The sequence below is a fragment of the Triplophysa dalaica genome, chromosome 16 (genome assembly GCF_015846415.1).
Source record: "Triplophysa dalaica isolate WHDGS20190420 chromosome 16, ASM1584641v1, whole genome shotgun sequence".
Lineage (NCBI taxonomy): Eukaryota > Metazoa > Chordata > Actinopteri > Cypriniformes > Nemacheilidae > Triplophysa > Triplophysa dalaica.
Window position 1 is genome coordinate 4,105,294 of NC_079557.1, and position 23,833 is coordinate 4,129,126.

A 23,833-nucleotide genomic window follows, 5' to 3' on the forward strand; every position below is an offset into this window, starting at 1 on the left:
GATATATCAGATCTGATCACCAAATCTTTTTAAACTATCGGCCGATAGCGTAAAAAATTGCTTTTATCAATCGGTGCATCTCTACTATTTATATATTCTTTAAGCTCATTTAAAAGCTTTAAACTAAAGAGTCAAACCAGGTATACTTAAAATAATTATATATATATTAAGTATATTTCAATCGAAAGATTACAAAGAGTACCAGTATAGGTCAAACAGACGTCTCTGTCAATATAAATGTACTTACAGTATAGGCTAAGTGTAATTTTAAGTATATTTCTGAGAAGTACATAGTGCATTTCTACATAATACAGACAGTCTACAGACTATGGGGCAGGTGCCCTAACAGGGTTTAAATCTAATCCCAGACTAACTTAAATGTTACAGATGTCCTAATCGAAAAAAACTAGTACTGACATATCTTGAAGTATATCAGTGTGATTGTTTTGTCTCAAGATGCCCACCAGAAAAGAGTTTTGTAACGCATGTTTTAAAAAACAACTTAAATATTCTAATTTAACCAAGGCCTTGTCCTGGCTTAAACTAATGCCTGTCCGGGAAACCTCCCCTAAAAAAATTTTTTAAGTTTAATGGAAGAATATTTATAGCACTTTTAAATAAACTTCTGTTTTTGAGGGGAACTATAAAAATGGATAAAGGTGTCAGCTAAATGACTTCTAACCACACCGGATGGTTTCCCCAATTTAGATCTGAGTCACCTAACCATTTAATGTTACATGGAAATTATAGTTCACACTAGCACTTACAATGTTTTTACAATATTTGCCTAGGCTCTGATTCTGTGAAATTGAAGGTTTAACTGTTTCTGAAACCAAAGAAATTGACTGGTTGATCTTCTTTAATCACTGATATCCTCTGTATGTGGTTTTGGAAAACTCTCGAACTGAAAGTCCTTTTGTGTCATTGATCCAGGAAGGATGCTGGACCGTGGGCTGACGGAAGGGAATGAGACCGTAGAGGAGCGGTGCTTAGTGCAGGCGGCTCCCCATAAACCGTTGTGGGCCACTGAGGAGACTTTAGCCCTGTGCCACCCGGCAAACTGACCTGATGGACTGGAGACACACTATTAACTCCAACCAACACCGGCCAGAACTGATGCCTACTAATGGCCCTGGGCTCCTTCCAAGCACGCATGGCCGGTGAGGGAGAGACAAAGATTTAGCACTTTTACGACATTTCACTCTATCTCACTAAGTTTCACAGATTTTTCCAGCGTTACCTCGAATTTGAGGTGGAAGAGCTCCAAGTTTACCCTCATTATCTCTAATGTCTTTTTGCTGTTTTAGACTCGGGCCGGATTCAGAATCGCCATGGGTTTTGAAGCGAAGGAAAAACAAACATAACGAAAGCGTGAACGAAAACTGTGGTTTTTCCTTTTTTTATTGAGGAAAGGCGAATGAAATCACTCTTAATTAGAGGAAACATATGAGTCGTGCTGGATCAAAGTGGGAAACATGGGGGAAGGAGTCGCACGGATCCGCCTGTCCAAATTTTTCCGGAAGGGAACGAGAGCGGGTGTAGGAATGTAATCTTCATGTGAAAACCAGTAGGAAGAATGAAAAGGAAAAAGTCTCTGTTAGCGATTAGTGTGGGCTTAAAGCTGGCCAGGAGACTGAATCAAAAGCGGAGTCAGGGCTTCAAGATGTGCCAAGGGTTGGGCCTTCCCTTGATGACCGGCTGCCCTGACAACCACAGAAGAAGGCGGGGAAAGCACGTCCCGTGAGTATAACTCAAACTAACTAATAAATAAAAATATTCTGATCTTAATACTATGGTCTTTCGTTCTTTGTAATTCTGAAATGAAAACATTGCATGTCCAAAACTGAACGCATGCTTCAATATGCACCTCGGCAGATGCGGACATTAGTTCAGTCTCTGCAACAATGCCTCCTGTCCCTGTACATCACACCTGTTCGGTTCCTCCCCCACGCACAAATCTGTTACGCACGCTGCGGCATCACAAGAAACCAGAAAAACGAGAGGTTTCCTCTTATCGACGGTCGGCCTTTTACAACGTATTTCTGGACGACTGCTTGTCTGACTGTAAATCCACAGCTGGCGTTCCCCAGACGTCTTTTACACCAGGCGCGCGGCACCCACAGCCGTGCCTTGTTTAGGAAGAAGCAAATGGTAAATGAAAAGACATTAAGTTCCACATGTTACGCACAGGTGTCAGTGTAATAACGTGTGTCAGAGAGAAGGAGAGATCAGCAGAGCATTTTGTTTACTCTTCTTTAATCTCTGTCATACAGGGCTTCTGGGAATGCCGGGTAACACCCGCTGCTGTATGATGCTCCCGGAGGAGAACATGAAGAAATCAGATTATTTGGTAATGTTATACCTTACTGATAATGCTTTAATTCATATACATTTGATTACATATATTTCTATTTTCTTCCTCTGTCTTCATTTGGAAAATTATATTTTATATATCAAAGTTTGTGGTACAACACAATTAAGATAAAGGTGCTTTAATGGGTTCATTACAGTGATGCCGTAGAAGAACCATTCAGTCAAACCTTATTAAAAAAGAACCTTTAATTTCTTTTTTATAGTTTAAAAAACATTTCCCCCCTTGTTTCATTTCTGAAACAGATGTTCAATGTTTTTTTTATTAAACCATACATCCAGAAATGTCCTATGGCATCATTTGATTTATACTTGGCCTTTTATTTTATTTATAAAATTGTATTATTTTTATTATGTGAATACATTTTATTATTTTTGTATTATTATTCAATCACACACATGTTGCGTATTTAAAAAAGTTATTTTAAATATGACTATAACAAATATATTTATAGAATTATAAAAATATAACTTTAACAAATATAGATAAGTCTATTATTGAACCTTAAGACCTGTTGTATTTGACATCTCTTTCATACTGACCATAGAATTTTTTTTATCATTAATTATGATCACTATAAAAACATTTTTTACATTAAATTATGTTATACATTTTAATAATATTAACAATATATAAACTGTTAACAATGAGGACATTCTTATTAAAACCTACCAATAGAGGAAATTATGAATTTGAAGGTAAATTATTTAAGTAATTATTTTCTTTAAATGTAATATGGATATGTTTTCATGAAATAAATAGTTTAAATCTTTTTCTGCAGATTAAGATGTTTCACTTGGTTGGTTCTGTGATCTTATTCTGTCTTGAATCCGAGCGGAGAGGGAGGCGTTTGTCAGGCTTCTGCTGGAAAATCTGCCTTCTGTTTTACGGTTGCGGTCTAATTGTATGGATAAACTGCGCTGTGAGCATCAGGCCCAGTGACATGTTTACTGCGCACCGGATGGCTCTTCTCAGATCAGAGCCCGTGGCCACTCACAGGTGCAGAGTTTTACATGAGCACAGATTTATTAGAGACCTGCTGCTTAACCAATGGAAGCTTCACTGCCCTCTGCTGGTCTTCAATTAGTGTTCGGCTTTCTCTGTCTGAACTGCAGGGATCCAGCAAGTTCTGGAAGGAAATCCGGCCTCGGCAGGTTCATCTTTCCCCACTGTTATTCATTTTTTATGTCTGATAACCACAAGACGGCTATTCTAACTTCTAAGACAAGTGCAGCTCTGGCAAGTAAAATGAGTCCCAGTTCAAGTTTTAGCTTTCCCTGTTTTTTCCTTCATCCTCCATCGATCAGTTTCCCGCACGTTTGCCAAACTACAAGTCTGTCCTCAGATGAATAAATCTGATGGCAGAATTACACAGTCGACCTCAGTCTTTACTGTAACAACTTTACTGTTCCTGCCAGGGTAAAAGTGCGAGCCGAAGCGTCCTATTGCGACCTGGCGAGAAACCGAGTAGGATATTGAAATCTAGAGACAGGTCAGGGATTTCCCCCTTTCTATTCAGGTCTTCATTTAGAACCCTCATAAATTACGTCCGCGCACGTTATCGGGACCGGCCCGGCGCATTAATCTAGAACAGCGTGAAGCGGACAGCTCGTCCACGACGACCAAGGAGTCCGAGCGTTTGCCGCGAGTGTGTTTACATGTTGACATGTGTACCGAGGTGCACGGCGGGAGGCCCGTGAAATGTGGCCGGGGTTCTCTGGGTTTTAATGCCGTTACGAGGAGGCAGAAACAGGGCCGGCCCCGGGGGCCTCCAGGGTCCAGTAAGTCGGTGGCAGGTCCACTTTATCACCTCTCCTCCGAATGAACTCTGGCTGAACCCCTCCGCCGCTGCTTTTTTCCTGGCATCTGCCGTTCGGCGGCCGCCGTCGCGAGGTGAGTGGCTTCTTTTGTTTTCCTCACCTCTCGGCATCTGTCAGTCCATCTTAAGGACTTTAATAAGACCTTGCACGCGCGAGCGTACGCGTCGATGACGGTGGTGGGTGAGGCCGCAGCGGGTTTAAAACGCGCTCTCCGTTGCGTCTCTCCGCTCTTCTATTGTCTTATTTCTGCTCGCTCTCTCTCTCGTTCACCGTCTTCCTCTCTTACCCTCCCGCGCTCTTCACAAACACGCCTGCAACCATGCCCTTTCCTCTTCAAACTAATTACCTCGGCTACCTTGTACCCACAACCCCCTGGGACACTAACAACTGTCAGACCAGTATTATTTTTGAAATTTAAACAATCATCGTACGTGCTCTACTGCTAAGATCCTGGCCTTTACTGCAGCTTCGACCTTCAGTAATTAATACCCCAGGGCCCATTATTGGCAAAGCCTTTATCCTTTGGGCCAAGAAGCCTCTAACCCGCTAATTACGGGCAAGCAGCTAATCTTCCAGCCCCTGTGATTGACAGGTACACCTATTCTACTAATTGCCTGTTGCAGACAACACCTGGTGAACTGAATCGTCATGGGAGACGGGATAGTACTGAGAACTCGTACGGGCCTCTGGGGAGCCCGATGGAGTTTTTGTGTGTTTTTAGCGCGTGTGTGTACGCCTGTGGTTGGTCGCGTACGAGCGTGGAGTGCCTGTGTGTGTTTGTGCGCTTGTGTTTGGAAACTCTGTGATTCGTAAGTGGAAGATGGAGTCTAGGAAGGATCTCTTGCTGCCTTTCCTCTGTAAAGCAGCATCATCGCACCATGATCTACACATGCTCATTACATTTACAAACCATAGAGAGGATCTCCGTTCTGCTTACAGCCCTGCAGAGCATGAAAAATAGGGCCTAGCTGTTGTAAATCGCTGACACCTGTCTAAGTGACCAGGTCCATATGTTACGTGTTGTGTATTAATGCCTGTAATTCGAACGCCATTAGCAACTGCAAAATTAATTCCTGTGTGATTCGGCGAGAAACAAGAGGCTTTTAACACGTAAGATAAATGGAAGTTAATAAGGAAAAAGTTTGTTTTGCGCGCAAATTATTTATCACGCTATGCTAATGTTAGCAGAGGATACTCGAGCGTTCATCCCTAATGAATATTGATTGGAAAATTAGAACACACATCCATTCGTATCAGGAGAGTCATTATATGTGAATCTCCATGTTAAGTTAATTGCTGTATTTTATGTTCATAGAAATATGTTTTTAATAACAATAGTCATGACTAACATGAGATCTTTAGATGAGACAAAAATGTTGTTCATCTACTCTCTCTCACTCTCTTTCCAGATTTTCTTGAAATAGTTTGATTGGTCAATCGCTGCATTCTACGCAATATTGTTTGAATTCATATTGAGAGTTTAAATTTATTCAAGAAATTGAATGATATTTGCTGTACAATTTATGGGTTGTTGTAATAATTTTGCAATAATGACAACCTGTCTATAGACCACTTCGCAAGATGTAAACAAAACTGGTCCGACGCTGAGCTGATCTTCCTGTATGAGATTTTAACAAGATTGAACAAAATACAACAAACATAACGTTTATAACCGAAGCAAAATGTTAAGCAAATATTTTAAAGATTTAATTATAAGATTTTGAATATAATACAATTCAAAAAGTCTATAGGGGGTTTCAGCGATGTACCCCAAACTTATTTTTCCGGAAGATCTTCATAAAGAACAAGTAATTTTAACTAATTTTATACAATCACAATAGAATAATACGATAAATATGCAATAAATTATTACTCTAATATAAATTGTATAACCAAACACCGAAGTTAACTTCATGCCAGGTGGGTTTTTCCGATGAAACTGTTTATACATTATCGTTTAAAGCTATATTGAACTACTCCTACATGTCTGTGATTTTAAACCGCATGATTTTGCATTTTTAAACAAAAAATCTAACATAAGCATAAAAGGTACATGTAATCAATTAATGAGATTCCTCCCAGCATGCATTGTTCCGGTCGAGCGTGTCACTGTGATCGCAGGGTCTTCGGGAGTACTCGTATCGCTCCTGATTTGACGGAGGAGCAAAGGCCAATCAGGAGAAGATGCAGTAAGTGAGTGAGAGACAGACAGATAAAGAGAGAGTCAAAGTGAGAAAGTCTACTCCTGGGGGCTGCTTAGCACTGTTGCGATGTTGTGCACATTCAACCCCCCCGCTGCTCTTGACCTTACCGCACGGCTCCAGTCATGCAGCCGGCCTCCAGAGATTTGATTGATCTAAATAACATTATGATGCCATTAGCATATAGTGTAGGACAACAAACCACAGGCCTCTGGTGGAGCGAGTTCACAGCGGCAGACTGCTCACTCTCTGTCTGTAGTGCACACTGCACACACTGCTATGTTTATAGTCACAAGGCGGTTAGATACACAACAGGGACCAAAGATGAACGAAAATACTTATTTTAGATTTATGAAATATGCATTTGACACTTTTGTGTCTTTAAGTGTTTTAAAGGGAAGTTTTAGAAATGTAGTTTTTTGTGTGAAAAATTGGATCTCGTGTTATTTTATGATCAGTTAAATGTTATTCTGGAAATTATTGTATTTTGGGTCTCAGTGTTGATAGGGGTAAACAATCTAAAATATGAATGCAGTAAAATAGCACAAAATAAAAAGCCAGTGCATCAAAATAGCGTTTAAGACTTTATTTCTATTGTCAAAGAAATTTAAAATATATTTGGCAGACTTTATAAAGATTTTTAACAATATGTGCATTTCCTGGGCATTTGTGTTGCTAATCCAGTTCTCCACCAATTAAACTGAAGGAACAACATATGTTTTTAATGCATTTATCTATTGCATTTTTTTGTATTTAATATATTATTCTGAACACAATTTTAACACGAAGGTTAAATACATTTTAAAATACACCTATTTCAGTAGATGTATTTCATGTCTTCTGTTTATTTTTTCTGAGTGCATTTAGACAGCCATCGGCTTATAGACTGTCAAAACATAATTTGCCTATTATTTCCATTGTTAAGTATCTTCTCAGAACTTTCTGTTAAATTAATAAAATCTAAAAATTGAATGCTCCATTTTTTCCAGGCATGATTTGCGATTCAAGGGCATCTTATCTTTTGGTGAACACTTGATCACTGACCTAGAGATAATGCAGAATTGTACATTTGTCCTCTTCATAACTCATGTCATAAGTTAACTCATACATTTTCAACATCTTTGTGTTTTCAGATCCCAGATGTTCAACATGAACGTTTGGACCACCCTGTATCTTTGTGTGCAGGTATGAGCGTGAGTCTAAGTGACATGAGCTCTTCAGTACGCAGTCTCCAGTGAAGTCTGTCATGTGCACACTTTCCCTTTTTCAGAATAAAGTGTATATTCATATTTCATTGACCTATTCATAATTCAGCTTCAGAGGTACATTTGGATTTGAAACTACCTGAAAAATTAACTGTTCTTCAAATCTGACATGATACACCGTAAAAACAAGCTCTCATAATCCAACCGAATTTAAACGTTTAAGTAGTTAAAATAGAGTACACTTTTACAGTTTTCTTGAAGTGATGAGGGAAGCTTGGGATTTTTTTAAACACCACAGCATGTGGAATCGACCCGTGATGCCCCTAGATGCCCCCCGCTGAAACACACCTCTCTCATATTTCAAGAATTCTTGTTTAATTTGTGTTGCGATGCACCTCTTTGACCGTAGTGTTGAATGATTTATTTCATTAACAACGATTAATACAAATTGTAAACCATAATATAATGGTTATGGTTAATTAGATATTTGTTTGATTTTATTACATCAAAGATACCTCACCAATTCCCTCAAGCGCAAAGCCTAATTTATTTTATGATTGTTATATTGTCCCGGATAATTGAACTGGTGAAGAAAAGCAGTAATTTAAAATGCATAAGTGTGCCATCAACTTTCATTAAATGACTGCGCTGGTTGTTTCTTTCTCCAAAGGCTCGAAAAACTTTTATACTGACAGAATGTTTTCGGCGAATACATTCTCTTCATTTTGTTATTTGGGGTTTCTGCTTGTGTGGCGAAGTGTCTTGTGTTGATTGCATTTGCAGATGATTATGAACGTGAATTAATGCTCAGCGGGGTCATTTAAATGGAAAATGAAGGGTGATTTATGACTGTCTTTCTGCCAATGTTTCTTTGCCACACAGAAAAGTTACGTTACGAAGGGTCAGAAATTACAATGGATTGGTGCAAAACTGCTGCAGATTTAAAAAATGTGGGAGAAATAATTCCTTGTTTTTATTATCATTTGTTTCATGGTATTCAATTTCTAATTACAGGATTAAATAAATAATTATAGCATCTGACAATTATATCAGCAAACAGACCTTCTTGTTAGTAAAACAACTAAAAATATTATCTGATTTAATAAAAAGATAATGACAAAAACAATTCATTACATTTATTTTTTGCTTTTTTTACATTATTAAAATATTTCTGCCTACATGTGTCAACTTCTTGCCAAAAGTATGATGTAAACATTAACCTTAAGTTGTATTTGCCAGATAGCTTGCTGCTTGTACACACAACACAATGCTTTAAAACATTCCTTTATTTAAAGATCTTTCCAACTTCTACTTTTGCTGTTGGCAAGAGATGGTTTTGGCATGTGTGTGTGTGTGTGTGTATACATGGGCTTAAAATAAGCCTGCAGCATGTTGGAAACAGAAACCATAGACCACTAGGGTAAAGAAACGCTGAAGCACAGGTACTCCGAAGCGAACAGCTCATTTATCAAAATTGTTCTGCAAAAATGATTTATCTGCTCATCGCCTATGCACAGATGTCTTTAATGGGAGGCTGTGCCCAGGAGGTGCTGTTGATTTTGGGGGGTGCCCGGCAAAGAGGAACGGGGGGCACGATGAGAGAGACGTGGGAGGGAGCGGGGCAAAAGTGCATGACAACTGGACCACCGGTTCACGAGATGGGCTGGGGCGTGGGGCCAGCCAGCGTGCGGCCGGTCGACCTGCAGGTGTGCCGGGCCGTTCTCTTTTCTCTCTCCTTTCAGTCTCCACGTGACCCCTGGGAGCCCTTTTTCACAACCCATTTCCAGCGGCCTCCCAGTCTCCCACCTCACGCAGAGAGGCCCGTGTTCGTGAGAGGATGTGGAGGCAGCCTGCGTAGGGAGGGCGGCCGTAACAAGCTCAATGGAGTGGAAAAAGAGACAGAGAGGCCGCGGCGTGACATCTGTGGCCATCCTGGTCCTGCACCGCTCTTTTACCCGTGCATTCCTGGGGCCCTCCGCCGTGGAAAAGCCATTAAGCTCCTGTCAGAACTGCTGTACGTGGTAAAAACAAAACGTTTAATTGCTGCACCATTTTTATTTTATGGGACTGTTGATGCTTTGTGTGGGATTACATCTTTATTTAGTCCTTTGTTTTCAGGCTTCAATTAAGACCCCAGATCGGTTACGAAATGCGACCGTTCCGACCTTACGGATAGGTGGGAATTTAGCAGCGTTTGCAGCTTAAAACTATTCATTATATCAAAGTCAATAACTCAAATTTTCCACTTAACATCCCCAAAGCGCCTCAGCAATAAGATTAAACAATGAGACTTTAAAAACTCCACGCGCAGTATAAGGTGTGCGTGTCATAGCCTGTAATCGTCTGGACCCGGGTGGTGCTTAATTGCACGAGCAGGCTGCAAAAGAGGAAACCCTGATATATTATTCAAAAACCCAAATTAACACAATCAAACAGAACGCTACGCCCGGGCCGCCTCTGTCAGACCGCTGGAGGGGTCAGCGACACACAAATATTTGCATGCTGCGCTGCCTCTTTAACAGAGCGCAGAATACTTCATCATGTTGTGTGCATATAATATAATTGCCTCTCTGGTCGGCGGAGTCTGTTTGAATTTAATTAGCGGCGTACTTACAGCCACAATATCCGGCTAATGAAGCTCATTTTCGATGGCCGTTGCGTGTTTTAACACCCGAGTGATAAATGTGAGATGTCATATTAAAAGATGATAAATCGGAGCACTGCCCCTCTGGACATCAAAAATACAATCGGCCGTGGCGGAGATGTCGCGGGGCGAGGGGGGGGTGTGTTGGAGCCGGGGTTCATGGGTAAATGAGACCGGAGCGGCTCCCTGGTGGGCGGAAACCGAGAGAGGCATCGTGGGAAGTTGCGAGCGCATGTGTGTGCAAAGATCGGAGGAGGAGCCAATGGCGGGCTGCTGAAATGTCAAGCCCACGCAGAGGGGCCCCTTATTTTGACAGGGCCCACAGTGTGTAAAACACACAGCAAACACTGGCCTTTACGAAGACACACACACCACATGCATGAAAGGCGAGCAGAAAAGTCTGTGGACAGAACTGGGTCACGTACACGCACGGATACGCGCGTTTGAAAGCGTTCTTGTGAGCTCAAATATACGGATGGCGTTGGCAGGTTATGAATAAAATGAGGTGGTCATACCTCTTCTTCCTTAGTGTTGCATGTGTTGGCTTTTGACCCTGACCTGTCATTCTGACCCTGATAGCTCATGAAGCGAATCAGCTGAGAAAGTGTTTGGTTATCACTGCCAAAATGTTTCCTGTCAAATGTTTTAACAGAACAACCTTTTTCATTTTGAATTGATATAATTGTGCTGTTTTAGGATGTTTATCAGATGTTTGTACACTAGGGTGATCATATGTGACCATTTTTCCAGGACACTTCCTGGCCAGAATTTCAGTTTTGTCCTCTGGGGGTCACGACGCGTACGCCCTCAAGGTTCTCACATTTCAGTAAAAAAATATGATGAAATTAACATTTATTTCATCTAAGACGTATTTTTATTCTCAGCTTGAAATATAACGCTTGCTTTTCTGAAATAAAAAAATGATGCGACCTCCGGAGGATGCACCCGAAAAATGTGGTCACCCCTTTGTACACATATAACTCTCTTGGGTTCTCTAGGCGATTCTTTTTCTCATTCTTTCTTGTCCTTTAATGCACCTACCAAGACAGTGATTATCACCTCAGTAATCCTGCAGTTCATTAGCCAGCGCTCTTAATAATTAAGCTAGAAAAGTGCAGCGGTCCAGAGAGACGCTATGCACTAATGCTCACATTAACGGTAAAGGTACCGTGTGGACTGAGAAGGTGCCATCGTCTTCTCTCAGTTTCAGAGCTTAACTTTCCTCCTTTCTTTCACACTTTAATTGTTTTTTTTAGGTTTAACAATACAGGATCTTCCAGAAGAAGCGCTGCACTTCGTGGTAGTTTTAAGCACCGGTTTTATGACCTTATTGATCAACTGTGATGTGTTGAGCAGGGTTAACTAGCACAGAGGTTGTTTGCTTAATTGAACTTTATGTTGCCAAGAGGGATTTACTTCTCAAAGTGCTTTTTAAACGCTCCCTAATGTTTGCTTAGCACATGCTCAGTTAAGTGTGAATGTAAAGCTAGACGGCTAAAGTTAAGTGTGTGTCGATGTAGCATTCCAATGTGACTGTTAGCATAGCGGCTAGCCCAAAGAGAAGGGTGATCACAACAAGGACAATGTGTGAATATTGATTGATTCTTGTGTTCTTTTTTACTCCTTTTAATATTGTATGAAGCTAACTATTACCACAAAGTAGTGACTGTACAAAAATATGGTACATTTCCATACAAGATGAACATATTTGGCTCTTGTGTCTCAGTCTTGTGTTTTGTCCGTTTTTTATTTGCAGGATGCTGTGAGACACAAGCAAAGAAACTTTTTTCAGAAAAGTGTGTGTGTCATAAATTATACAGGTGGAGAGTTTGACCAGTGGCCTGTGGCAGTGTGTGTATAAGTCTGAGATGGAAGGAAATCACCTTTGGTCAGGTTAGCATAACCAAAACCACCCGAGAAAAATATACCACACCAGAGATCTTACACAACCCGTCTAGGTCAGATTTTTACTCATCCTAACAATGTAGGAGTTTTTACCTCATTTAACGTTAACATTTTCTTCCCCTTGAGGTACCTGTATACTGCCAAGTCACTGAATAACAGAAAATAAAAAGATTTGAATCATTCAAATGCGTTGAAATATTCACGTAATTCAGATACACTTCCATAAATCTGTGAAAAAGGTGTTTCAAAGGTGATTGAATAAATATAACATTAGCAAATATAGAAAATACAATAGAATAAAACACAGAAATAAAATATATTCGTAAAGTGTGTTTTTGGTAGAATCTTGACAGGTATTATTATAAAATTGCTGTGAATATGGCATGTGCTGTCTTGTGAGAGACTCTCTTAGAATCTTAATTTAAAAAAAATTAAGAATATTTTCAACCCAGCATTGGGTCAAAAATGGACGAACCCAACTGTTGGGTTAAATAACCTAAGACAATGTTTATACCTAGCATTTTGTGTAGAAATAACCCTGCATATAGGGTAAATTACATTCCAGCCGTTGGGTTCGTCCCTTTTTGACCCATCCTCGGGTCGAAAACAATCCAGGATTTTTGATTCCCATCAATATTTGAGGGCACCACTGATTCTGATATCCACTCAATAAAGAATTCTTAAGCTTGGCACAGCTAGAAAGATGCAGAAATGTAGTTTATTTATTTTAAGGCTTAGGCCTATTTTGTCTTATTTTAAGTCATCTTGAATCCCCCTTGGAAGTTTGTTGTAGTACCCCCTGGTTCAGAAACGCAGGTGTAGGAGCTCTCAGTAAATCTTCCTCAAATGTTCTACTTTAACCCGCATTACGATTAAACCTTTAACAATGCAGCCCTCTCACAGACCTCTCGCAACATCACTACGGCTCGTGTTTTCTGCCCTCCTGCGTGTTTTACCCGGAGCGCAGCCAATTCCTCCTTTTTCATCTTTAATAATGGTGATATGCTGTCATGATTTATTCAAATGACAAACTTGGGCTTTCAATTTCTTAATCCTGAGGTATTAGTCACTGGTCGCTAATGCCAGATTACTTTCTAGCCATTCTGCCTGTGATAAACGACTGGCAGTCAGGCTGCAAAAATAGATCAAAACCGTTGGGAATGAGAGGAGGAAAAAGACGAAAAAAGAAGGAAGTAGCTGTAAGTGCGGTAAATCATTTTCCTCAGACGCCCAGCAGGGCTGGAAAATGCCACCCATCATTCCTTCGGCACGGCTAATCAAAGCCCACGCGGTGATTAAAGGGGAGAGGATGAGACGCTCGTGTGTTCAATCTGACTTTAACAAGACATTATCATTTTTACTGAACTGGAATCAGTGTAGTGCCATGAACTTGTCTATAGGATGTAGGGAGGTTAAATATGCGTGATGGGGGGGGATGTACTCGGCAGATGAGGGGGACGACAGTGTTAGTTCATTTTAATGCCAATACACAGTAATGTCTTGTCATTATGAATCTAATGTTTTTTATTTTTTTGGATTTTGTGTATTTTCTGCTTTTATCAACATAAAGGATGTGACCATTAAAATTATTTTAAACTCAACAAATCTGTAGCATCCCAATTCATATGTGAAGAGGGTTTAACTGGATATACAGGTTTAAAAAGCCTTTTTTGTAAGGGTAAGGGAGTAAGTGCAAATAGTCTTAAAACTTTAATTGTGATTTATGTGATTAAATGATTATTTTTTGTGTTTCGATTTATTACAAGTATTTATTACAAAAGAAATACATTAATAGTAGAAAAAAGTATGATATATCCCTTTAAGTGCTTTAGGGCTCATCTTCATCTGAGACTAAAATGGCCGACATACTGTAGATCAAATAACTCATTCCATCACCTGCGCTATAATGATGACTATAATGATGTCAGCTCAAAATAGTGATGAAGGAAAATGTTAAATTTAGCATGTAACTTGAAGTTTCTAGGTCATCCTTACCTGAGATTGACAAGGAAACTTTTGTGGTGTCAGCCTAGATCTTTAACAATTAAGTCACGACAGTTCTTCCTCCTTTTTTTTGAAAGGACGTTGCCCTGGAGCAACCGCTGGTTAAATGACTCTTTCTAAAGCAATTGTGATGGAGCACAAAATCTGGGCCAACCGTACTTGAAACTGAACTTCCAGTCTTTGTGGCAATAATCCAAGTCCTTTACCATTAGGTCATCACATCTCCCTTGTTGAAGATTATGTCTTGGAGCAAGCAGTCATTAAACATCTCACAAAGACACGACTTAACAGTCACGAGTGCTTGAAACTGAATTCAGGTCTTGAACCAATAGGCAACCGCAACTCCCTTGCTGCCTCACACTTTTCTACTTATGTAGAGACAAAGATTTGGAGTAACCAGCGGTTAAATGGTTTTCTTAAGCACAATCGTGTATATTAAAATATTTTCAATGTGTTGCTCTTTTCTCAGTGGCTTTTTGGTGGTTTATTTCATCCCACCAGAAGGATCAGATCTGTTTTCTAGACACTGATTGATGGTGTGTTTAAAAATCTCCTTTTTGTTTTGTATTTATATCCGCTTGCAGTTTGGGAGTAAAATTTCAGCAAAACCACTTTACTAAATCCCAGATTCGGCATCCAAAATTGCTGTTTTACTGTTTTACTCAGCACGGCTGTGATGTGGCAGTAGGTGCAAGGCCAAAGGAAAGATTTTGAGTATGATATTTCTGTTATTGAGCAGTTTTATAAACAAGTAACTTGCGTCTTAAACTAAATTTGACTTAAATTTTGTCTTCGCCAACAGAAAAATCTTCCAAAAGATCAAGTTTTGCTGCCAAGCAATGCATGGACCGGATGCGAAAGGAATGGAGTGATCATTTTCTCTCCAAGAGTTATTAAAATCTGTAATTCTCAGACTTTTGACAGGTATCATCTCGAGACCCACCAAAATATTTTTAAATGGAAGTAAGGTGAGAAAATGCACATTTGTCCTACTTCATTTTTTATTGATCTCTTAAATAAACGAAATTCAAGTTAAAAATACCAAACCACCTACTTAGGCGGAGTTTCACTTTCACGTTACCGTGGAGCTGTGGCTCTGGATGACGTCACCCGCTAATTAACATATTCTTAACGTCATTGCGTAGTTTTGAAGTTGTCACTTTCGTTTCTTCTCTCTGAACATTCTGTTTTATATATTTATTCAGTAACTATAATGATGTATAAAGAATGTATACGAACAATAAAAATAATGATTTACACTTTTACATACATTGCAGTGTACATCAAGTTTGAATGCCATCTTATAGATTTGCTTTGTGATTCTAAATGCCCTGGACCGATATGCAGCCTAGCTCTCATGTGTCAAAAGCAATCACCGTTGGACCAACACTGTACTAGTGGTCAATTCCCTGGGCTTATATTTGGAGGCACGCTGGTTCAAATTCAGCACACAGGTAAGGTTTTAATCGCTCTAATGCACAAAGGTCAAAACAGGTCCCCGCTGTGGCCCGGCTAATTATTTTGATTAAAATCTCAGCGTAGTTAATGCATTCTACTTTCTATTTATTTGAATATTTCCCGTCTCTACATGCAACATGAGCTGTTAATGATAACGTCTCTCGTTCCCCCTCTCCATCCGAGTGTATTACCCAGGGCATTGCGCCCCTTCTGAGGAGGGGTAGTCGACATCGCCGTTCGGCGTCCCACGTGCAGCAATTATAATCATGTAAGCAGATGAAGTTGTTTGGCTATCAGCAAGCTCTCACCGCTCACCTCGAAGGCCAACAGCTAAAAAATAATCACCTCTTTGCCATTCTGCATGTAATTCACTCCAAACTGACTTCATAAAAAGCTTTGGCTTCTTTTAAGCCTCTGGTAAGTGTCCCGAGATTTTCCGACAGGTCAGAGTGATAGAGCAGAAAGAGAGAGAGAGATACTCCATCATGCATTATTTAATCTGTTGTGTGTTTGGCTGAAAGGATTGTAGTCAATTCTCCATGCGAGGGATTCCTGAGGTCGCTTGGTTTCAAGTTTGAGGTCTTCACAGACGATCAACCAAATCATAGTTGTCATCTGCAAGATTATCGGTGCTCGGGTTTATCCATCTCATAAAAAGGTTTAGCGTGGCAAAATGATATTCCTTTGTTGAAATACCATGGTATTTCTGCTAAATTACCCCATGTCATCGCCACAAAGAAATTAAAAAATTACAGTAAAATGTTCGGGCTTCCAGTAAAAACGGCAGAGCTGCTAAGACTTTACCAAACAGAGCTCTTAGATCATCTTGTCATGAACCAACGGCTGTTCCAAGATCAATATGTAAAATGATGATAGAGTCTGTCTTTACATGCAACGTGAGCTGAGCCTACAACAGCCTGCTCTGGAAAATCAGATCTGCTTAGTCTTTTTCTCTTTGTTTACTTCTGAATTGTGTAACTTCTTGACATTGAAATACCTTTTCATATCTCACCTTAATACACAGAGACAGCTATAAGTAAGCCTTTTGTGTTTTGATTTCCCAGAAAAGTGTGGCTCTGTCGAAACACCGCTCATATTTCATTATGGTTTATAGTATCAATAATCTCTGCACCACGAGTAAATGCTATAACAGTAGCATAATAAATTATTTCTATAATATTTATTGGAATCCCATAGGAAATTATTGTTGCTCAAAGATGACTCTTTTATAGCTCAGGAGATTCGATGGAGATCTTAGCCTCAGAAATGTTCTTACATAAAAAAACAAATGAGACAATTTTTAAATACATGAAGAGTAGTGAGGTGTAAAATGAGTGTAGATTGTAGAGGTAAAATAATCTGGATTTGGATCAATTTGATGAGAATGTTTGAGTTCTTATTAATTCTATACTTGGCAAATCAGAGCTCAGAGACATTGTCTTCTGAAGCTCCAATGGAGACATTTTTGAGATTTTTGTCTGATTTTATTGAAATAAATATTTGAGATAGAGGAGACTTATGCAAAAGTTACCATTTGCTTTTGATCTCATAAACGTCTAAAATAAAAAATTGTCTTAAGGTATTGACTGATTCAAAAAATGAAAATGCATTTCTCATTTTGATAATATTAATATCATTAAGGATCATGTCCTGCATTTGTTTTATGACAAAAACAGATTTTGCCTTTTCTAGCAACAAACTACATGATGGAAAATAAGCTCTTTGGTTTTTACTTAATAGTTACCTGTTTTTTCTGTGTTTTTCTTTCTGCACACATCTAGAAATAGAAAACATTTCTATAGCATCCATGTGAGTCTTCCTTACTGTCAAATGATATTCAGAGGAGCTGATGAGGTGGAATTAGAGAGTATTTTCTACAACCATCAATTACCTGGTAGAAACCGCTGGTGTTGACAACACGGGGCCCCAGAAGACCGCAGCAAAAAATGGAGGAAAACACAGATAGGCCAAGAGAGAAAGTCACGGTGAAAGCCATGGGGTTGAATGATGGTTTGCGCTGTGTTAGCGTTTGACCTGTAAGCGTGTTCTGAGACTCTGCCTTCTGTCTTTCACTTATGTCAGGGTCACCTGAGGGTCGAGCGCGGACTCCAAGGTCTCACTTTCCTCACCGGTTCCTCTAAATCCATCCATGCATGACAGTACTTGTGTTTCTTGCTGTTAAGACCGGTGTTGAGACAAAGTGGGTGAGCTATACGTCAACCTACGGTTTCATTTCCTATCTTATGAGTTTTAATCAGAAATGACCTTTTTCATGTCGACATACATTTGTTCAGGCTGAAGATTTTTGATTCTTCTTTCCAAGTAAACCGATTATTTATTTCTTATCTATACTTTTGTATCAAAATGCTGTTAATAAAAGTGGTTTCGTGGACTGTGGTCTTGCAGCCAGTGTATCATCACCTTTCCAGAAATTTCCCCTGTGATTGAAGGGGAAGTGTCCACGACATGATTTATGAACGTTAATTGTGGTATTCAAAAACTCACAATGGACTGTGCTGAAAAAAGAGAGAAAGGGTCGAAAAAATTGTAAAAAATAACATCTGGAAAAGCTATTGAAATTGAAGCCAAATTCTTGTCCTGGGAGTAAAGCGAAAGCAGCGCTGAATTTGAACTAGCTGCACCCTGGAGATTACAAAATATTTTCCCCTGTCAACTAGGCCGCAGGCTCTCGATTCCCCAGGCCTGTGACCCATACCGACCCCCGGGCCCCGGTCCACATTTCCACTTGGGCTGGAGATAGTTTTGCATTGTACTAAAGCAAGACATATTTGAATTTAATATTAAACTAGCATCAAATGTGACATAAATCACAAATGGAGCTCATTTGAAACATTTTTTCGCAATGCACCCTTAAAAAGACGAGAAAACAATATGTTATTTTGAGTGCGATACCCACAGAGACCGCTGAAGGTTAAAGTAAAACCCACCTTGCAGGTCCGAGGGGTCTGTCATTGCCAAGACCCACACAAATGTCCCCCCGGACCCTCCCGTACATGAGAATGACTTGAAATGCTTCCAGAAGCTTTAATGATTTTCCTTCTATCTCTCTCTCTACGCGTCTTTGTTTGTCTCTTTATAGAAATCATCCGTAAACTTCACAGTCTCTGCTTTTCCTGCCCCGTGTTGACCCTGAGAACAGCAGATGAGGGTGAGAACAGGGTTCTCAAAGTGGATTTTGTCACGGGAGTTGCGTGTGAGACGAGCCTTACATTAAGATCGTTTGAGATGAGCAGGTTCTATGCAGATTATGGCTGGTTACTTCAGGTGACCACACCCACTTTCCCTGTGATTTTAAATAAAACATTTAAAAAATACCACTCGGACAGAAAATTCCCATTCACATGTAAATCTGGTGAGATTCTGTCAAATTCTGCTAAAGATAAACATATATTGTTTTCATGTAAAACCTAAAGCACATGGTGATCACTAGCTGCTCAGTTGCAATTTTGCTTGTTCTTTTAAATGTAGTTGAGATGTGCATGTAGTTGAGAAATGTGTTAAAAAAGTTACATTTCAAGCCATTAGGAGAAGTAATTACAATGAAGCTTGGATGTAGCAATGATATATTGATATCAGATAATTTAGTTTATTTTTTAGACGACTAAGAAAGCACGCTTAGTGACCAACAGCAGCATATTACATAGTTTACAACATTACAACAGAATATTACATAGTAAAATTAACTTAATAAATACTTTGAATTTAGTTTGAATTTAGCACTTAAAAAATGTCTGGAAAGGCACGTATTGTTCATCATTGCAAAGGTGAATAATTTATTCTACTAACTTCCCAATTATTCATATAAGAGGGTTTATGGATCACGTTGATCTGCTTGCTTGGATACAAATGGAATTTTGAAAACAACTTATTTTTAAACCCATTGATGATTTTTTCCCACATTACACTTTATGAGATGCCATGTGTTTTGTGGGTAAGAGCAGTTTTGTGAAGTAACCAACTACAATATAAATACAGATAAAATAAAATAAATACATTTTGCTAATACAAACTGCTTTACAAAAAATGTTTCGAGTAATTCTTGAAATGGGTTGTCTCAACCCATGGTTGACTGAAACATGAATACACCCAACCGTTGATTAAATCAACCTAGAAATGTCCATATTTTACCCAACCAAGACTTTTTTGAAGTTTAACTTTTTCTTAAAGAAGCTTGTAATGGAAAACAATCAGTCAAGTTACAGAAAAACATACTAAAGTTTGTCATTTTTTTCTCTTTCATATTCTTAGTTACTCCCTAACACCCTTCAAGTCACATGGCATCTCATTCCAGTCCATTGTCTCTCTCTGGTGCACTTTAACTTTGCATCTGCTTTACGCAAATCTATGCCCCGACTGGTGTCCCTTGTATCACTAACTGCATAAAGACACCGCTTTACTATGATTTTACACAACACCCGTCCCCTGTCTGAATCCCTGAACCGTTTCGGCAACATGCTCAGGAGTATGTTAGGGGATTTTCAGCGTCCTCTGTGTCAATTAGGTTTCACTCATAAGGCAGGCAGAGGGTCTACAGCATGATGAATGCACTCCTTCGAGTCACGGTGAAGAATTCCCATACCGGTCTATCTCACTTGCTCTTCTCTCACCACCACCTGCCCTGCGCTCCCAAAACACAGCGCCTTCTCCCTCCATCTTATATCTTTCTCTGCTCCACCATTTCCCGTCCCTCATTTCTTTCCATAGCTCCTCTTTCGAGTCATGCAGGAGAACAGATGGCAATGTATGTAGTTGACCTAAAATACATCCTTCCGCTGGGAGCGGCTTTTTTGGATTCAATATGGCAATAGGTTTGATGGAATATAGAGGATTAGAGCAGTAAATTGCAGCAGGAGATTCTGATCTGAATCATATATAGTTAGGAGATTCCTACTCCTGGAGCTGTCGTTTGTTTTCGGTCTAGCAACTGAATATTTGTTAAATAATCAAGCTACTTTTGCTTTTAGATACATATTGTTTTGAAGCAGAAAATCTAACTGTGGTGTCTTAAATATTGTTTAATGCATATTCCATTTACTCAGCAATTATGTTGTAAGATATATGTTTCAAATAAAAAATCAAAATGTGAAATCAATGTTATGAATATGTTATATTAAATATTAAACTAACTTTGGAATGAGTTTTATGCTTTATCTTGACAGGATCTCGCATTCAACACAGATGTGCAGAATGAAATACAGGTACAGTATTGTTTTACATCTTTCATTAGAAATAACTAATAAAATCTCAAAAGCATGACACTAATATTACAAAAGATAATTTCAAATAATGTCTTTTCATTTTCTTCATTTTGAAGCTATTCTCTGCATGCAAAAATTGTGATTTACTAATATTAATTGAAAATTGTTTAATGAATTTGCCTTAAAATATTAATTGCGCGACATACATAAGTTAGTTTCTTGTTAAATATAAAACAAACATAGCTAGAACAGAATCCTTAGTTCGAATAATTTTCTTCGTTTTTTTTTTCTTTTAACCAACAATTGTGATAATTGAAATTAAGTTGTTAAGGCAGTTGTCATAAAAAATCTTAATCACTTTAGAAAAGCGTACAATTCTTCTGTGACTTTCTTGCGTGGATCTGAAACTGGTTATCACTGTGATTTCTGTCAGAAAAAGGCACATAACTCCTCGTGGCAATTATTCGTGATTAAAAGCGGCGATCGGTTTAGAAATACACAGCTCCATTCTTCCCACACCCAGAAGAAGACCTCGCTAACCACATGAGCAATCAGATTTGAACTTCTAACACGATCTTCCTGTGCCGTAACTCTGTCATTGACCTCCTGCGGAAAGAGGCCTAAACACAGTTTCAGGGTTCCAGCGTTTGTTGGTAATTGAAAACATAAGCCGTATAATATCACCAAGATGTTTGTGATGTGTCAAAAACAATACCCTGCTTAGATGAGTCCCGGGGAAACCATCCCACAACCGCGCCTTACGCATGAAGAATGTTTCCTTTGTGTGTAGGAAATAAACATGAGTAAATGTGCTCAACTTTGACTCGCGTTTGACTGACCTGTGATTCATGATTCATTCCCGTCAAAAGTTGCAGTTTGTTTCAGATGACAAGAGAAATGAACGTGCGATGTTCATAATTTCAGGTTCCATTTCCTGTTCGAGTGCAATGTGGGTTAATCAATCTATGTTCGCGTTCGCGAACGTACGTCAGGGAATCCAGGGCTCCGGGAAGGACCTGTAAAACGCTTTAGCCCTAAATGAAGCGTGGCCGCATGCATTACCTATCCCCTTTGACCAACAAGCAGGCAGGGAGGATAGAGACAGTGTTTGATCTCCATTTAATGATCATCAATGTCTCCAACATGAACGATGCTCCCCGTGTTAACTGCTGTAATCTCCTCAGTGCTTCATCAGGACTGCCTGAGACGCGGTCGTGTCCCCGGTCCCCGAGCGAGCCAAAACCACACGGTGGATTTCTCATCAGGATCACACACTGAGGCACAACACGGCTGGGATCTTAAAGGATTTAAGGGACTCAGGTTTGATACATTTTTCAAGTGTATCAGCGTCTTGGGATAACGAAAGTGTATGAAGGAAACATCTCACAGGTTGTTTGACTTTTTTATCTGATGTTATTTACAATGTGGGCTGAAGAGAATTACATACAGTACACATAGTGTAGCATTTATTTAAATAGAATTTCATCAAAGAAAGAACGGTGCTGGTTGTAACTTTTTACCGTTTTAATGGTTTGAATATTATCAAGAAAAGTTGCGAATGGCCAACAAGCTTTCAGTAAATGAAAGACAATCTAGAGAGAGAGAGATCATTGGGGCAAGTTGTCATAATGAAACTTGTCATCAAAAAGCATTTTATTGTTTCAAAGCAACAACATAAACAAGCGTTTGTGGTCCAAACTTAACTTCCGGTACACATCTGCAAAGAATAGAGTCCGTGTAGATTACATAAGCTAGCAAGTTAAAACTACATCTATTCAGTATTATTTTGAATTACCAGTAGAAGAACTGTTTCTTGGCTAAACTTAATGCGACAAAGTTACACAACCCTTGTTGTTTATTTAATAAATTAATATACCAAAAAATTCAACAAATTGTTTTTTTAAAACAAGTAGTTTACAATAAAATATTAGCATAGATTAATATCAATTAAATTAAATATAAATAGTTATATTATACGCCACTAGCCAGACTGATGAACAAACACAGACAGGAAGTTAACTTCAGGCCAGGTATGTGTGTCCTATGAAACCGTATATACCCTTTTCAGTTAAACAATATTAAACGATTTATAAAAATGATAAATAACACAGCAATTCAAGAAAATAGGACCGTAGAATAGCTAGCACACAAAAAAATCATTATTTTTGCCCCAAAATATTTTTTATTATAACTTATTTAATTAAAATGAAATGCAGAAAACTGGTAGAGGAAATAAGCACTGACTGGAATTTCATTTACTGAGATTCTTCATTGCAACTTTTTAAAACCTGTGTCTTCTGCTTAAGCAAACACACTCCAAAACAGCCAACACACATCTAAAAAGCATCATAGTTGTTTTGTTTATTTTAGTGCACGTGGCTTCACATCTTTCTGGGATCTCTTGGTAAAAACAGGTGGAAGGCAGTGATCCAGACGGAAGAAATAAGAGTGTGTTAAGTAACACATGTTCTGTTATTGAAACAAAACGTAATGTGGAACGCACAACGCCTGTAAGGCAATGACACAACCACATTTGAATGACAACAGAAGTTCTAAGTCCCTCTTAATGATTCACGTACTGATCCCCTCAAACTCCAGAACAGTCAGCATACGTGCTTATGTGTTTTAATAAGCTTTAGAAAGATAGCACTGGCCCGTCCGTTTAACACGCGATTACATCGTATTACACATGCTGACCTGACCCCTGGAGAGGCGCGCAATAAATCTCCACCCTCCTAATCTACTCCTCTATCCAAACACCTGACGCAGCTTGGCAAAAACACGACTGCGGTGCCACGTTTAATAAAAGGGGAAATCAATGCTGGTGGCTTTTTGTCCATTGTCACATTAGTCTCCATCTGACCCTGTATTTTTCCCTCCCATAGTCCTGTTGACTCAACCCTAGTTCTGTTTCATTCAGAAATAAAAGCGTTGAGGAATGTTAATGGTAAGTGCAGATGGCCTGCATTGTTCTGAGGGAAAATAAAAAAATAATAAAAACCTGAA

At 39.1% G+C, this 23,833-nt stretch overlaps 1 long non-coding RNA gene across 1 annotated transcript; it reads left to right on the plus strand.

Annotated features, from left to right (window-relative positions):
* Positions 1 to 1,563: 1,563 nt before the first annotated feature.
* Positions 1,564 to 2,336, plus strand: LOC130438431 (uncharacterized). Its single transcript, XR_008909332.1, has 3 exons — positions 1,564 to 1,740; positions 1,876 to 2,151; positions 2,274 to 2,336. It is a non-coding gene; the product is annotated as an uncharacterized LOC130438431 (long non-coding RNA).
* Positions 2,337 to 23,833: the final 21,497 nt, after the last annotated feature.